The 6,000-nt window shown below is 45.8% G+C and overlaps 1 protein-coding gene across 1 annotated transcript in view; it reads left to right on the top strand.

Annotated features, from left to right (window-relative positions):
• Positions 1 to 6,000, top strand: part of LOC103738488 (attractin) — a gene marked incomplete at its 3' end in the record, with an annotated part of 135,454 nt that overhangs the window by 100,925 nt on the left and 28,529 nt on the right.

Here is a 6,000-nt window from a genome sequence, read left to right as displayed (position 1 = left end):
TGTCCCCAAGATATGATAACATTAATATCACAACATAAGACAGTACAACCTAAAAAACCCCAGTCCTTAAAAAAAAAAAATCCAAACACTTAAAAGTCCATAGTCTCTTTTAAAAGTCTCAACTGTGGGTGGGCTTCTGTAAAATCCAAAACAAGTATTGTCTTATTTCAAAGGGAAGAATTGGGCACACCTAAGCAAAACCAAAGTCCAGCAAAGTAGCTCGAGACTGGACATCTGGGATTCACTCACGATCTTCTGGGCTCCAGAGGGTACTGGCAGCTCCACTACTCTGGCTTTGCAATCCACAGCACACTCAGCTCATCTCACAGACCCAGGCCAGCTCCATTCCACACTTACTACTGTCCTTGGTGGTCGTCCCATGGTCCCAGCATCTCCAGTGGGGTCTCCACTGAAACTGAGGCTATACCTTCACCAATGGCCTCTTCTTGCCTCTTGGGGTGCAAAGCCTTAGAATCTTTCAGTGACCCCTTCACTTCTGGGGTCTTTGCTGCAACTGAAGCTGAACTTTGACCTATGGCCTTTCCTGGCCTCTCAGAGTGCCAAGCCTCAACTGCTCTCTATGACCCCTTCAACACTTTCAACACCAGAACCATGCAGGAGACTCTTACACATTACCAAGTCCTGCTTCCAGCTTGAAATAGAGGTGCGGGTCCCCTCTGTGTGCTGACCCTGAGGAAATACCTCCCAGAAGACTCCACCACAGTGATGCTGGTCTCTTGTTACTTATAGCTGATTTTTCAGCCCCAGCTAACCAGCATCAACTGTCCCAGTAAAGCAAAGGTTTTGCTTCAGGTTCTGGTCTCTTCTTAATCACAGCTGATTCTTCAGCCCCAGCCGACCAGAACCCACAGATTCTAAATCTAAAAATCTCACATGAACAGCCCTGATAGTCTCCACTTCCCTTTGAAACTTCACAAGCCAGGCCTCCATCATCTACAGCTCTTTCAGCGTAACTGTTCGAAGCTCCACTGCAACAAACTCTGAGCACGCAATGGCTTTTCCAGCCTAAAGTTCCAAACACTTCCACAGTCCTCCCAAAAACACCAAGTTCAGATCTGTCACAGCAATATCCCACTCTCTGGTACCAGTCTCTGTCCTGGTTTGTTTCTTCATTGCTGTGACAAAATACTCTGACCACTACCAACTTGGGGAGGAAAGGATTTGTTCAGCTTACATCTCTCAGGTTGCAGTTCATTAGGGAGCCCAAGGTAGTAACTCAGGGCAAGAACCTGGGGGCAGGAACTGGAGCACAGGCCATGGAGGAATGCTGCTTACTGGCTTGCTCCCCTGGCCCCTGCTCAGCCTGCTTTCTTATGCAACACAGGCCCATCTGCCCAGGGGTGGCACCACCCACAGTGGGCTGGGACCTCCCACATCACTCATCAAGAAGATGCCCCTCAGACATGGCCACAGACCAGTCCAATAGAGGAAATTCCCCAATTGAGGCTCCCTCAACCCAGGTGTGTCAAGTTGACACTAAAGCTGTCCAGCACAATCAGGAATTCAAGACCAGACTGAATCACATGAGACCCAAATAAACTGTGTCAACCCAAATAAACTGTTATTAAAGTATGAGTCTTTCTTTGTCTCACACTGTATTTAAGGGTTTTGTGGTTTTCATCAAGAAAAATTCTTTTTTTCCTTAGAACATTTTTCAACTTATTCTTTCACACACACATATATTTGTGCTTTGATCATATTCTTCCTCATTATCCTCTTTATCTCCCCCTCCTTCTTCCTCCTCCTCACTGCATCTAATTGGGGTTGCTTGCATATGTGATGGGTTAGTCGTTTATTTATTTTCCATGAGGGTTTCACACATGTGGAGATTAGGGGACAATTTGTGAGAGTTAAGTTTCCCCTTCCACCATGTGGGTTCTGGGGATCAAACTCGGGTTGTCAGGCTTTGTGGAAGTACTTTTGCACATAGAGCCCAACTTACCAGTGGCTATGCCACTGTATGACTCCCCTCCCCTTGCATTAACTTCATATCATTCCTCCAAGAGAAGTGGAGCCTTATGATCCCCTCTCTCACCCATGCTAGAGTGTTGATAGGCCCAGGTTTGTGCAGGTCTTGTGCAGATAACCACCACTGCTGTGAGTTCATGTGGATAATAGTCATGTTATGTCCAAAAGACAGCATTTTACAGCACTCCTTCCCATCCTCTGGCTCTTACATTCTTGCCACGTCCTCTTCAGCACTGTTCCCTTGGAAAGGGTGATGTAGATGTCCTGTCTAGGACTAAACACTCAAAAGTTACTTATTCTTAGTGCTTTGTCTTAGTTATGAGTCTCTGCATTAACTATCACCCACTACAAACAGAAACATCTCTGGCCAAGGTGTGTATGCATGTGGTGTATGTATACATGGTATCTGTGAGCATGTGTGTGCATGTGTGCATACCAGTGCATGCAGAGAATTCAGAGGAGGATGACAGGTGGCCTGCTCTGTCACTCTTCCCCCTCTTCCGTTAAAACAAGGTCACTCACTGAACCTGGAGCTAGGCTGGCTGCCAGCAAGTCCTATCACTCCTCCTGTCTCCAAACCAAAAGTGCTAGGGTTGTAGGCTTGTGCTTCACTTTTTTTAATGTGGGTGCTGGGGATCAAACTCAAGTACTTATGCTTGCACAGCACGTGCTCTTACCTTCTGAACCATCTCCCCAACCTTTTATTATCCTTGAAATTTTCCTCTCTTGATTTTCACTTGTGTTTTTGTTGTTTCTTCTCAGCTCTTTTTTTTTTTTCCATTTGAGACAAGATCTCACTGTATAACCTTGAACTTGGGATTCTCCTGCCTCGGTTACTGATTAAAGGCATGTGGCATCATGCATAGCTCTTCTTTAATGTCGTTATCCCCTCTGGTTTCATCTGGACCGTCTTCCTAGTCCTTGCCATCTGGGAATACCACCATGGCTGGGATGAGTGAATCTTCATCTGTAGCAGATCTTATTCCTATGATCTCCATAGCTGGGAGCCTGCTTACCCACTAGAATTTCTGATCCAGAACAGCAGCCCTAAATGGACGGCTGGAGTCTCTCAATGCTAGTTTTGGAGGTGTGCCCACATGTTCCTCAAAAATATTAGGGGAGGGAATGGCCATGCTCCCTGAGCAATATACCAGAGCTGAGTCCTAAGGAACATGAGGCAGAGGAATAGGAATGTTTGTAGTGGAAAGAAAGGAAGACCAGTTGCTTTCAGAAACTGACAGCAGTTCAGTAGAACCGATAGTGCTTGTGATCAAGAAGTTGAGAGCTGGGCTACTCTATGGTTGTTGGAAGAGTGTTTACTTAGCATGCAGGAACCCCTGGGTTCCATCCCTAACAGCATAAACCAAGAGTAGTGTCACATTCCTGTAATCCTAGCACTTGGGAGGTAGGGGAAGAAGGATCAGAGGTCCAGAGGTTCAAGGACATCCTTGGCCTAGGCAGGGGGAGCATGTCTTTTAAAAAAAGAAAGTCTAAAGAGACTGGGGCTTAAGAGTTAAGCTGAGGAGTATGAACTGCCATCTGATAACTACTGGGAGTCACTGAAATATTTTAAGTCAGGAAGTGACCACAGATTAGTGTTTCAGAAGGACCTCTCTGGCAACAGGTGGCGGTATGGCACCAAGGTGGCCCTGACTGTGTGCACAGGCTTTGGCATACAGTAATTAGTATAAACACTGAGGAAAAGCTTCTCTTTTAAAGGTATTTTTAAAAATTTTATGTGTATGAGAGTTTTGCCTGCATGTAAGTGCACTCGTATGCAGTGCCTGTGGAGGCCAGAAGAGGGTGTCACATCCCCTAGAACTGCAGTAGCAGAGGATTATTAGCCATCATGTGGGTGCTGGGAACTGAGCCTGGCACGCATGAGGGCTGGGCTGTGGCTCAGTGACAGAGCACTTGCTGTAGCATGAAATAAAGTATCATCTGCACCACAGGTTAAGGGCAGGGTCAATGGAATTAAGACAGTAGCACAGTAATCATTCCTTTCTGCAGTCACTGCCAGCGGAGGCTCCTCTTCCGTTCTCGAGGGTGCCGCTCCTTCGTTCTCACGGGCGTCGAGGCTGCTCCTCCGCTCGCCCTGGGCTGAGGCTGCTCTTCTGCTCGCTTGGTGCTGAGGCAGCTCTTTTGCTTGCCTTGTGCTGCCTCCTTCCCTCACTGCTTTTGCCCAGTCCTGGACCCCAGGGCTGGTGAAGAAACTGTGTCAGCAGAGCTGCATTCAGACACAGGAGACCAGGTTCAGTGACACAGGTCTGCTTTATTGCAGGAAGGCACAAGCTTATATAGGGGTGGTGGTCCAATCACAGCACAGCAAGTAGGATACCTTATTAGCATAACAAGTTTAGCATCCTATCACAGTACAGCAAGTAGGATACCTTATTAGCATAACAGACTTAACATCCTATCACAGAATAGAGGGTGGGATGCCTCATTAGCATACTGGGTTTCAGATTACAGAGCCTGGATACCTGGAAACCATGTGACCCTGACAGTTGCGATATCACCCTAGGCTCAAGCCTTTCTCCCACACCTTTCTTGATTATTTTTTTTTAATTTTTAAAAACCCTTATTATTATGGGCTGGAGAGATGGCTCAGCAGTTAAGAGCACTGACTGCTCTTGCAGAGGACCCGAGTTCAATTCCCAGCACCCACATGGCGGCTACAAACCATCCTTAACTCCAGTTCCAGAGGAATCTGAAGCCCTCTTCTGACCTCCGCAGCATTGCACAACACAGGTGCACTCACATACATGCAGGCAATACACTCATACACATAAAATAAAAATAAATAAAAATTTTAAAAAACATTATTATGTTTATTTTTTGTGTATGAGTCTTTTGCCTGCATGAATGTAAGTGCACCCATGCTTGCAGTGCCCACTGAGGTCAGAAGGAGATAGAGTGCTGGGAACTGAACCTGGGTCCTCTGCAAGTGCAGCCAGTGCTCTTAACTACTGAGCCATCTCTCCGGCCCCTTAATTCTTTTTAAAATTATGTATTATTGTATAAGTATGTGTTTATGGGGTGTGTGTGTGTATGTGTGTGTGTGTGTGTGTGTGTGTGTGTGTGTGTAGGTGTGTAGGTCAGAGTTCTCTATGAGTTCCAGGGATTGGACTCAGGTCATCAGAATTGTGCAGTACGTGCTGAGTGTGCTGAACCATCTCACCGATTCAGCTTTGGTTCTTATCATATTTACTGTCTTTAGTGAAGCAGTTTCACCTTATTCAGTAATTGCTTCATTTGTGGTGTAGGTTGGACACCCCTAATCTAAAATCTGAAACTACTGCTCAAAAAGTGTCTGATTAGCTAGGCATGATGATGCATATCTATAATCTCAGCACTGGGAGGCTAAGGCAGAATTGTGAGCTCAAGGCCAGCCTTTAAATTAAATGAAATTATATGGATTTCAAATTTCCTGATTCAGGATGCTCAACTGCTGGTAAATTCTAGGCAAATGTTCCCAACCCCCCCCCCAAAATACTAGTTGTTAGTCCCAAAAATTTTAGATGAAGGATTCTCAGCTATATCGTTATCCTTCTAATAAGGGCTCCGGTCCCTTTAAAACATAGCATCAGTGACCAGAGAGATGGATCAGCAGTTAAGAGCACTGAGTGCACTTGCAGAAGACCCAGGTTCAGTTCCCAGCACCTACATGGTCCAGCCCCCACATGGTGGCTAACAACCATCCATAACTCCAATTCCAGGGGATCTGACATCTTCTTCTGGCCTCCATGGGCATCACATGCACATAGTGCACTTACACACATGTAGGCAAAACACATAAACACATAAAACTCAATAAATAAAATTTTAACTTACTGCAAATAGCCAGTGACATCAGGTCAGTAGTAGGTATTAATGTATGATAAGAAGGTTATGACTATTGGGGCTGGAGAGATGGCTCAGTGGTTAAGAGCACTGGCTGTTCTTGAAGAGGACCTGGGTTTGGTTCCTGGCTAACAACCATCCATAACTCCAGTTCCAGGGGATCTGATG

This window comes from Nannospalax galili, unplaced genomic scaffold, assembly GCF_000622305.1.
Source record: "Nannospalax galili isolate Female #2095 unplaced genomic scaffold, S.galili_v1.0 scaffold1059, whole genome shotgun sequence".
Lineage (NCBI taxonomy): Eukaryota > Metazoa > Chordata > Mammalia > Rodentia > Spalacidae > Nannospalax > Nannospalax galili.
This window is presented reverse-complemented; position numbering and strand designations above follow the sequence as displayed.